The following is a 12,369-nucleotide window of genomic DNA, read 5'->3' on the forward strand; positions in this document are numbered from 1 at the left end:
TTGTATGCATATTGAATATGCAAGTACTCTTGATACTCTCCTCCTTCCCAACATCATGGAAAAAACCTGCCCATAGACTTATCAAACTAGATATTTTCATTCCTGCTGTTCACAAAGTAATGTTTTCCTATCTCAAACACACAAGACTGTTGCCAGGCTTATATTTCTGGAAGAAGCTATTCTAGCTCGGAGACACAGATATAGGTGGCTTAAGTTACTTTTAAAAATGCATTAAAAACACAGAAGGTTGAATATACAAGGAATTACTGGAGTACTCCAATCACCCTGCATGTGCCCGAGTCTGAGACCTGATATAAGACACATATTTCTGTAGCACGGACAAAACCGCTTCCTGCTGCAAACCATTCAGGAGTGCACGGGAGCTGCAAATTAACCAGCTGCACTGCAGGAGTTTGCTCAATAGGTCCCATAAAATTCGCTGCCGGATCTGTGTGATCCATACCTGGCAGACTGAGGGCTTGGTGCCTCCTGATAAAGTCTGTGTGCTAAGAAAGTGAACGAAACTAGAGTACACATCTACACAAATAACTTTATTCCATATACTGCTCTGAGAAGAGACCCAAACCAGCCATCTTCTCTTTCAAAGAGACATGTAGTTTTGTAAAGAGCATGTTACCAAAATATTTTAAATATTCTGCCATATACAAAATGACCGTCTATCTCCAAAACCCAATCAAAACAGCATTAAATGTCATTCTCCTCTTCCCTTAAAAGAAAAAATAAAGTTACAGTGGAGCTTTAATAAAGTTTCACACAAACCATCCTTATTTCATGCCCTTTAAACTTTTTTCTCTGTTGTTTTGTTTGGTTGGTTGGGTTTTTTTTTTCCCCAGGAAACTTTAAAAAACTTTTTTAAAAGTAGCAAGTGAGAAAGGTCATGTCTGGAGATAGATAGATAGATAGATAGATAGATAGATAGATAGATAGATAGATAGATACACACACACACATATATACATATATATGTATTTATATTTTATATATCTCTCTCCAGATTCATAAGTGAAATCATTTCTCTCAAGTATTTACTTATTTGGCCTATAGGCAGTAAATCCCAGGCGTTCCCTGAGTGTTGAGGTACTTTGCAGTGCTTATAGCTGCAAGACATGATGCAGCATGACAGACAAGATGCTGCAAGACAGAAATGGCATCATAGTGCAGATTACGGACCAGCATCAATAATGTGCATCACCGTCACAACTGCAAAGTCCCTGACAGTGCATGTATTCTTGTTTAATGCAGCAATATATTTTTTTTTAATGCAGGAAGAAGTATTTCCCGACTTGAAGTTTCCCAGATTGTATTAATCGAAACTTACATCACTGATGCTTCTGTTTTAATTTGTTAGTGATTTGAGAGCGGAGGAATGGTATGAAGAGATGATAATGGACATAATGTGTGCCAAAGGACTCCAAAATGAATGACTACAAAAAAGGCTTAAGAAGTTTCTTATACCACATTGTGCTTTTCCATCCATGAAACCAAAGAGGCCTTTGGTAGGAACCCAGTATTGGTTCCTTCCACCAGTCCCAGAAAACCTTCACCAAACTTGAGGACAAGGTCAAGGGAGTGGCTGGACAATTTACTAGGAAATGGAACATCAGTTGACATAAAAATTGTCTTCTCGACATGACTTTAAAAACCAACTAAGGTTCTTTTCAGCTTTGGAGATACGTAAGGTCCCTGCAACTTGTAGGCAAAAGTATGTGTAGCACTACACTTAATTACATCAACATCCAGGGAGTGAAGCACTTTGTAAAGCAATTACACACTGACTTAGAAACCTTCTCAAAGTATGTACTGAAAGATAAGTTTTTCTACTAGGTTTAAAGACTGACAAATTTGCAGTATTTAAAGTGTTGGATAGCGCCGATCCCAGGAGAACGTCTCCAGGAACACCATTATGCAATTACGTTTTCCCATTAATAAGTACCTTTTTGAGATTTGTTAATTAGCATGTCTTAATCTGTCCAATAGGTACCTTGATGCTGTTCTATAGCTCTAATTTTGCCAAACAGAATGTCATTTCCCATTAATAAGTACCTTTTTGAGATTTGTTAATTAGCATGTCTTAATCTGTCCAATAGGTACCTCGATGCCTTTCTATAGCTCTAATTTTGCCAAACAGAATGTCGTTTAGTGTTATGGAAAGACAGTAATTAATCAAGTACAATTTATTAAGCCTATTTATTGTCTGCAAATATTTTTATCAATCAAAGCAGCAATTTCCTTCAAAAATGCCATAACAACTATTGACTAGGCTTATGTTCCATGCAACTACTTTTTAGGCACTGAATCCTATGTGGCCTTTTTGTGAATTTATTTAGAGCCGGTTAAAGTTACATTATTATTATTATTATTATTATTATTATTATTATTATTATTATTATTATTATTATTTTGCCACAATATTTGTCTTTAATCCATTTTCTGGAATTTCCCTAGTATTCCGAAATGCATTATGAATACTTAAAGGGATGAGAAACCTCAGCCCATTCCTTGAAGATCCTCGTGTAAAAATCATCCAGGTTGACTGTGTTTAAAATGTTTCTTTCTAATCAATACCCTACTTGTCCAAAAGTTTGTCAGTTGTTTGTAACCAGAGCTCCCCATTGATTAAAACATATTGTTCTACCTAAGAATTGGTGCCAGAGTATTGACCACAGGCACTAGATCCCACTTGTCAGAGGTAAATGATTATTTTGGCTTAAGCAAGAAGTTTTGAGAGTCCATGTGCACAGAGAACAACATGAGCTAAATGATACCTCATAGCTGCTTTATTACCTGAGAATGAGGTCAAAATAAATGGATATGATTGTTGGACAAATCTGGTCAAGACCTTGCGCTGTAGTGAAATGATCAGCTTTTCAGCTCCATTTGGTCAGTTTTCTCTACTGAGATAGAGACACTTGGGGACATTTGTTGATTGTGCAAGAGACTTTTCAAACAGCTACGTGTACCATTTAATGAGAGAGAGCACAACACTCATGGGGTGCTTTGCCTCTTTTAAGCGCTGCTTTATTGCTTTTTGTGAAGCTTTCCTTAATAAGAACCTTCAGCAAATTTGTATTTCATTAAATTTGTGTTATAAATAGAAAACGGAAACTTAAGTCTATGGAGAAATTTAAAGTCTCCCATCTCCTGACAAACCATATTTTCAGTAAGATACAGCAATTCTCATCTGAAACTGCCGGCAAACAGAGTTTCTCAGATGCTCCAAGTCAGCAGCCCTGTTTCAACACACCTATGACTGACAAAGAAGTCAGAAAGCATTAGGAACAAAATGAATATGTTATTGAATGACAAAGGTGTTAAATGAGAAATTAAAACAACATTATAATCTGTGGTCACTCAGTTATCTCTGTTTTCCAGTGCCACTCTACTTACTCCAGTGGGCAGCTGATGGTGCAACAACATTCCCACAAACGGCTTTCACTAACTATAGACTCTAGAAATTAAATTCTTTTGGACTAACCTCTTGATTTATCTCTTTGTCAGAGCAGCTTATCTAATGTCAGCTTGCATACCTTATTAATTACAAACGGTGACTCTGGAAGCTGTACTGTGGCAGTGAAATTTTGCAGAGATGGTTTGCCAACTTGTCTTCACCTCAGCTCTAAAATCAAAACACTTTTTTTGGTTGTTGTTTATTCTACAGAACCTGCATTTTATGGATTAATGGAGGATTATCAAGACAGAACAAAGGTTCAAGTTCCAAATCATTACCTTAGGCCACTGATGTTACCTGGAAGGCAGCGCCAGTTGCCCTAGGAGGGCAACATGGAATTAGGAACAGGGACACCCTGGTGAGAAGGAAAGTATAGGGCAGCATGAGGGAAACTTGGGGTGCAGCACACTTGTGTGAGTTCAGCTTTTGAGAGCGTCTCATCCCGCACAGCACAGAGCGGGGACAATGCTGTGAGATGCAGGAGAGCTGGGTCAGAGCCTGATGAGAAGCAGGGGGAAGGAAACCAGACTGAGTACAATCTTTTTTTGCTCTCTGTCACCCTCACTTCAACAGCAAGGGGGTTATTCTTCATATCCAGCCTCTTTTAAATCTGATTACTCTAATTTGTCTTCCTTTACGAGACCAAATTATCCTTCCAAAGAACAGCAGGTGGAGTGAGACTTAAAATAACTCTTCAAAACTGAAAGCTCTCCGATGTGTCATAGAAACACCTGGGGCAAAATTCAGAGGTTTCCTCATGGCTGTTACCCAGCCCTTCGTCGCGCTGGTCAGACTCCTGCGACCTAACCGGGATTTAGCACAGAATTAGGGAGCACAACCAGGAAAGGAGTCTGAACTTAAACCCTCTTCTGAGAACGTGCTTTCCATTCCTGAGCTTTTGGTGGTTGGTTGGTTGTTTCTTGTGTGTGTTTGTTTTGTTTTGGTTGGTTTGCTCTGTTTTGGTGCTTTGTTTTGGTTTTGTTTTTTTAATTCTTCCCTAAAATCTTAATGCTACATCTAAATGAAATACATGTACGTTTTATCTGACTAAGCTTAAAGGCTGGTATTTACGAGGATGCAGGGCCTATAGTCTGAGCTCTTTGAATTTTGCAGCTGCTAAATACACACATACAGACATACTCAGGCCTCTTTCCTCACTAGGAGCTAGGTCAGGATAGGAGCTGAGCAATGAAAAATAATTAACAATAATACACAAGTAAATGGAAAAGGAATACTAAAATGATTAAAAAAATTAAAAATGAGAAAACCCAAAGAAGGCTCAGTTTGCTGTGTTAAAATGGTCTTTTATTTTAGCTGCGCTGGAATGTTCTTTTTTATTTTAACATCAGTTACCTTTTTCTAAGTGGAATAAATCTTACCTACAGGTCAAAACCAGAAGAGTCAGTTCTGCTTTTTCATGTAGCTCATTGACCCCATCAACTCTTCTAAAACACCTGGTTGTAATGACAGAGCACTAGGAACTGCGACTAAGAAAAAGCAAATTCCTTCTCAACTTTGTGTTTCAGGTAAACGTTCTCCCACCCCCCAAGTTATCGTAGAGTTTGAGCAGCAGGCTGTGAGAGCCAAAGACACCTTCGTCAATTGTTCCCACGTAATTCCTCTGAGCTGAAAGTGTTTCTCACATGGAAGTATAACTTAATCAGGAAGCATCTAGGGCCTTTACACATCAAAAGGTCATTCCACCAAAAATAAACGTAACGACGCTGCCAGCTTAATGAAAGTTTACTTCAAATGCCATCCAGAATTTGTCATCTATTTGTCAACTCTTAGTTTGCAACAAGAAAACACACACACGTATCCTAAAATAAAATAAAATAAACCCTTCTGTTATGCCACACTGTTCCTATTTGATCATAGTCTAAACTCTGAATAAAAACATTGGATGTGATCCCACAGGGGTAACAGGAGCAAAATGTGGTCTGACAAAACCAGTGAGCAAAACACACAAAAGGGCCGAGGCCGTTTTGCTTTCCTGAAGCTAACAAAAAGACGCTTTGAAGACCACGTATCTGTCTTAAATGGAGTTGCTTTCAAATGCCAGGGTGTTCACAGTGTCTTCATTTCTGTCCTTAAACTGAGCAAAAATAACCTGAGAATATATGATTCCCTGGACATCTTAACAGATGACATCTGCTTGATGTGCAGTGAATGGAAAATGGACCAGGTCCCAATATCCCTTTTGTTCATCTGCAGCTCTGAACCAGCAGAGACAATCCCATACACTTTTTTCCTCAGAATTTAACTGAACATGCGGTTACAGGACTTAACTTCCAGCAAATTCTTGCCAGATGTACTGACAACTGTTATATTATTTTTCCAAACCAAACTGTAAAACATATAGCGGCTGCAACTTCAATATATTGAAAATTTCCCACCACCTGGGCTACACAATAATTTTCTTAAATCTGCTTATCATAATTATCCCAGTGCTGATTCTTGCATTTTGAGAGATTATTGTACCAATACCAAGATGCAGAACTGTATTATATACACCTTTATTTGCCTCTTCAGAACCAAAGGAGATGTTACTTCAAACTACCGACATAAGGCTTATTTTATTTTAAAAATTATTTCTGTCCATTATGCATATTTTATAATGACTCAGCATTTTTGTTAATTATGATAAATGACGATGAACAAGAATATTGTACGAGGTTCCTGTGTCTTCTTTACACTTTGATTGATTGTGCAGTTAAAACATAATTTCCTGTCACACGAATACACTGCGCTATGAATGTACAACCTTGCATCAAAAATCCTTACAAAGATTTTGTTTCTAAGACCTTAGTCCTGGAACAAGCGAAAAGAGGAACCGTGTGCAACTTGGTATTATAGAAACAGGATAGGGATTCTGTGCAAAATTCACCTGGTTGTTCTTTGACTAGTGAGCATGTAAACCTGAAACTTGGAATTCTCTTAATGCATTTTCTTTAGGGAAATCTTCTAGGGCTCAGTCATGCAAGAGTGTTTCTTTTAAGCTGTTTATTACTTTACTGAGCCTTATGCGAACTTAGTGTGCTCGGTTCCCTCTCTTGCGAGTTCTTCCTGGATGTTCAGACTCGGCATTTCTCCCACTGAAGATGTGGAGCTAAAAAGTGTGGTGAAACCTGCAGAACTTCAGCCTCAGAACTCGGTTCTGCTCCTGTTGATTAAAGCGGTGGAGAGGAAAGGCTTAATACAAAATTTTCAAAGCAAAAACATTTGTGCCTAATCCAGTTTGGATTTCAGCAAACGCGGATGTAGAACTAAGCTTTTACATATATTTCCATGTTTTGATGACTTGAAAATAAACTCATCAAACACATATGCATGGAGTGCACTCATCTTATAGGCAGTAACTTTTACAAATGCTATAACATTAAAAACATGGCTGTGCTTATCCTGAGAAGGATTATTTGGTAGTTTCTAGTGTCATTTCCCTCCGTGCCCGTGTGAGCAGCTGGGGAGCAGCTGGGTTCCTCTGCTCTCTCCTTTGTGGGAGATATTCCTGCACCTTTCTCTCCTCTGCCCAGCTGTTGATTTCCAGGGAGTGTATTGGGACATGACAGCTTTTGAAACGTTCTTCCTGCTCCAATTTACATGCAGGTGGCCACGGGTTCAAAGGAGTGACTGACAGGCAGCAGGGCTGCATAAACACCTTCTCGTTAGGACCAGGCTAAAAATGAAGAAGCCATTCATAAGGGTCCAAGGAATTTTTCAGAAAAAATATTTGCTCATCAGGACCTGCTGACTTCCTGAAATTAAACTTTGCTCAGGACTATGAGCTTTGACAGTAAAGTTTTCAGACATGAGAAAAGACAGAAGAAGCACATGCAAAGGTCTTGCGGTATAGAGCTCAACCAGGCTGTAGGAAATAAAGGTTAAAGTCTCTGATTTGGGTAAGAGCCAAGAGACTTGAACCGCAAGCGTGGGATTACTCTGGGGTGATATCCTAATTTTTCTACACAAAGACCAAAAGAAGTGAAGATTTCCTTCCCAATGAAGATCTCCGACAAGCTAAGAAATCTCAAAAGGTTTTGTGGGATGGACGGAGAGACCAGGGCAGCTGTCTGGTTCTCTGGCTCGCTCACCTTGCCAAGACAAACTATTTTGGCAACTCTGGAGCTGCTGAAGCCTGGGAGGGATCTGCCCCAGCCAACTGCCAGGCCACATTCCCAGCACCGGGGAACAAAAGGAGCGCTGTGCTGTCCTGCGCTTTCCATGCCAGCATAACCCTCTGGAAATCAGATCCACCGGCGTGGTGTTTTGCACCATTGGTAAATTCGGGGTTTAATAGAGGTGATATATATAAACAAAAGAAGAATACAGAATAGGTGATGTTCAGCCAAAAATAAAATAAAATATGAGAATATGGAAAGATTATGAGAAAAATAACAAAAATCTTGTTTTCCAGCACCTTGGACTAGAAATATAAACACTGGGAAAGGAAAACAGCCTTATTCTGGTTAAAATGAGCTAAAGATTGGAAACAATCTTTTTGGCTACTACAAACCAGAATGTCAAGGGCAGAAAGACTGTTACCACCACTTATAACAACAGCAGTTCTGCAAACTAAGATAAGCATCATCTAATCTTCTGTTTCAGAGAATTGATTAGGTTTGGAAATTATTGCCCTGCTGCTGCAATGAACTACAAGTGCATTATCCTGGCTTCAGTCTTCCTCTGAAACCTTGGAGATGCAGTTCTGACTCAGTTAGAGCAGAAGTGGAGTCCCAGGTTTCCAACCTCTCTGCAGATCAGGCATTACTGAGCCTGGGTGGCAGGGCATTACTGAGCAGGGGTGGCAGAAGGTGGCATGTGATCGAGAGCTACAGATTACAGCCCTCTGTTCTAATTTAAGAAGGAAATTAGTGACGGTTCAGATTAATCTGCAGTTTGTGGACTGCAGCATGGTGGGGATGTTTCATTCTGTGTCCCTGTAGCAGGGGTAGGATGCTGCAGGAGACAAAGCTGACAGGTATAAGCAGAAATCACTGAGCTGTCCTATCCAAATTCACACTGAATGTGAGTCAGAGCCACTGCTGGAGATGGGATGTTTACTCAACTCCATTAGCAAGGAAATTAGAGGAAAAATATTATAATGAGTAGGATTCACTCCTCTGATCAGGAGAATTTTATAAGCGCCTCCTCTGAATGTTTTGGTTTTTTCAGGTGTATGCAGATCTTCTGTTTGGATTTCCTCGCTGCTGAAGTCTCTCTGAAAATTCACCCTGGCAAAACTCACTTTTTCATGAGTACACCTATAAGCATGGGTTTGTACAGAATTTCATCTCCTGAAGGTTATTGTACAAGTGACGATTAGTCCTGACTTCTTGGCTAATTCAAAGCTCAGCACAGAAAAGGTTCTCCATCAAAATAACGTGTATGTTCTGTTACGCCCAGGAGTCTGAGTTTTGCCTCCTCACTTATTTGCAGCATTGAGTAGATGTGTAAATGATCAGATAGATGATGCAATTAGCAACACTGTCCAGAAACTCTCCACCTCACATGTGCTTATCCTGCTGATACAAGTGTCAAATGCCTGAATGATGGGTTTGCTATGTAGGTAAATAGTCATAATAGTAGTGCAGCCGTGGTGTGGCTTTGGTGGGGGCCTGGAGGGCTCCGAGGAAGGAGGGGGAGGCACTAACGCTTCTCCCAGCTCTTCTCAACCGCTCTTATCAGTGAGGCAGCCTAGAGCAGCCAGCTCCACTCCTAGAAGTGGAGGGGTTGCATTCCTGGCATAGACCCAGAGAGCTCTTTATATGGCGAGGAAATGCGAGCGCTTCCAAAGCCGAATTCCCCGGCAGAGGCTGCTCCAGGAGAGAGAGCCAGAAGGAGCAGAGACGGAGGGACACGCATGTGTTTCTCTTTCCCTCTTAGTCCGCTGCCTCCTTTGAGACTCCGGTGTGCCAGGGAAAGAGGCAGAGATGCTATCAGCTGCACATCTGCTGCTTCAATTCAAGTGAATAAAAATATTTTGAAGGGATGATTAAGGATAGAGCACCGATATAATTAGATCAGTCGCAGTACCCACAGAAACTGGAGAAATACTTCTGCCTCCACATGTGCCATATTCTGCTGCTGCTCATAGAAGGATCAATTTACTCATGAAAGAGGGTTTTCAAGTTCCCTTTCCAGTTGTTTTCCACTGTGCCTGCTATTGGGCACACTCAGCGCTGGAAATGCTTCTTTTTGGACTGAGATTGGCTAGTAAACCTTGAAAAAGTAATCCAGATGTCCCCAGGTACACTTGGGTCACTGCAGCCTTGAGCAGTTTACCCACTAGGTGGAGGCCTGTAAATGCTGATGGATGATGAATGACCCCTGCAGTGATTAAAAAAGCTGTCTTGATATTGCCTCTAATTCATTTTCCTGATTTCTAAGGAGTAAAACAAGGTCATCCCGCTCCCTGGGCAGACCCAGGCGCCTCTTGCACCAACGAGCTGTCTCCTTGGGCTCCTGCCGGACTGGGAATGGTCAACCAACAACCCCTATTTTGTATTTTGTAGATATTAATTTAGCGTACGCGCACCATTCACAGCACATGAGGAAAATGCGGAGCTCTAAAAAGCCAAGTTGTCTTCTGCTGCCCGTGTTCAGGATTTATTTTTGCTTTCTCTGCACAGGGGTCACAGAAATGGAAGCTGGTTTCGCTGTGTTTACAGCCAGATGCACTCCTGATTTCAGACAGGTTGCATTCCAGGTGGAAATAAAAAGACAAAAGGAAAAAAATAAATGTACTGGAATTAGCTTCTGGAGTCTTTTTTGAGTTCAAAAAATCTGAAATTTGGAAAATCGGTCTGTGTGCTTTGTGGACACTGAGATTTAGCACAATTACACTGTGACTGCAACAGCTGCGTTTAAAAAGCTTTTTTCCATTTTGGCAGCACACATAGCCCTCTATTTTCTCATTAACACTTTGCATTTTCCATTGAAGTCCATAGGAACTATATTTCTCTGTCAAATAATTTGCATGTTACTACTGTAACTCCAACAAGCAGATGATATGATCAAGCTCTATGAACCATACAGTGTCTGCACCAGTGCAGCAGTCAGCCCATTTGTGGGTGGACCTTGATCTACTTCACCGGCAGTTACACCAAATTCTGTACCAAACACTGAAAATCAAGTCAAAGGTGGTCTGTGGCATGTCAGATTAGTACAAGACTATCAATCACTTTGCACCTTTAATTTTCTGAAATATGGGGCCCAGTTCTATCAGTGGGTCTTTTTTTGCACTGTTGATACAAATAACTCCACAATTCTGAACAAACTGTGAAGCCAAACATCTCTACTTCTCTGGTTATGGTCAGCAGAGAATCTGTAGTTGAGAGGTTTTTTGCTTTTAGCTGAAATGATTTGTACACCTGGAGTAGGATATTCAAAATGCAGCCACTGACGTTCTGAGCTATTGAGTATTGATACTTTGGATTTGGATGGAACATCAGGCGATGGAAGTCATGCTGGAAGATTCATCACGTCTCTCAAACCTGAAGACTGAGAAACTCTGTGTGCTTGCTGCACTTATTAACAGAGCTTTCATATGACTCAATCTGAAATGCATCCAGCAGAGAACTTGGACTGATGCCTGCTTAGAAATACAGCACTAGACACGTGCCATATGCAACACTTACCCACAGGTTCATCAATAACATCTTTCTGCAATACCTGATGTAGAACAAACACCTCAACTCACAGTCCTAATTAACAGTGCCCTTTCTGTTCAGGTCATCTGCTAAATTGCCACCGGTATGCAAGATGTAGAAAGCCAATTTAGAGCTTACTGCAAGACATGTTGTTTCCTGACACACCAGAGATATCTACCTGTTTATACAACAAATACATTAGATTGTTGGAAGGGTGCTGCTTCCAATAACCTGATCTAGAGCCGGGAGGGAGCTCTCTGCAGCAGGACAGGCCACACAAACATGTCCCACCGTCTCAGACACATCTGTCACCACAGTCCTCCTGTGAGTAGTAGATGGAGCAGATGATCTCTGCAGACATTCACTGATCCATCCACCAAGAAGTAGTGGCAAGCAGTGGCTCCCCAGGGTGGTCCATCTACCTAACACACTGTCCTGAGGTTTGTCAAAGAGGCTACCCAGGAATCAATGTGATAAGCTCCAAACAGATGTTATTCTAACCAGAACTGTTTGGCAGAGAAACCAGCTAGAAATGGGGTTTATCCAAAATCATTCAGCACTCTGGCACCATTTATAAACTGCAGGTTCAATGTACCAGTTGGGGATATTATTACTGTATGACCACAAAAGAATGATGCACAACCTGCACGCCCTCACTCACAAAAGAAGAGGCCTCTTTCACTCAAGGGTACCCAGAGGAAATAATCACTTGCCCAGAGTGGGCCAGGGCTCACTCAAAGATATATCCAGAAGAAAATCACTCCCCGAGGAGAAGGTGAGGGCTCTGCTCACAGTGGGCACAGAAGGTGCTCAAGAGTCATGAGCTGCACTATTGACAGCTCGGATCTCATGGACCGGATGTGCAACTGCCACAAGGTGTTGGGAAAGCAGCCGAACCCGACGACTCAAGTCACCACAGACCATTGTGTAACTCAGCAGCTGAGGCCCGTTCTCTCTGCAGTTCTAAGTAAGGTCAAAATTGAGCAATGATACAAGTGATGGCTTGGGGAAGGAATGGCTTTGCTTTGATTTGGGGTCCCGAGTTATTGCTTGGAAATCCAACTGTGCATACAAGCCTAATAATTTTCTAGCTGGTTTACCTAGAATCAGCCCATTATCAAGACAAAGAAACATGTGAAGAGCCTGTAGGGTTTATTGGCTCTGAGTAACTACAATTACACAGTTTCTAGTTGTATTGGAACACCCTGGAGCAAATGCTTAGACTGGTACTCCCGGGTATGCAAAGCACCA

The sequence above is a fragment of the Streptopelia decaocto genome (assembly GCF_964273445.1).
Source record: "Streptopelia decaocto genome assembly, chromosome: 5".
Lineage (NCBI taxonomy): Eukaryota > Metazoa > Chordata > Aves > Columbiformes > Columbidae > Streptopelia > Streptopelia decaocto.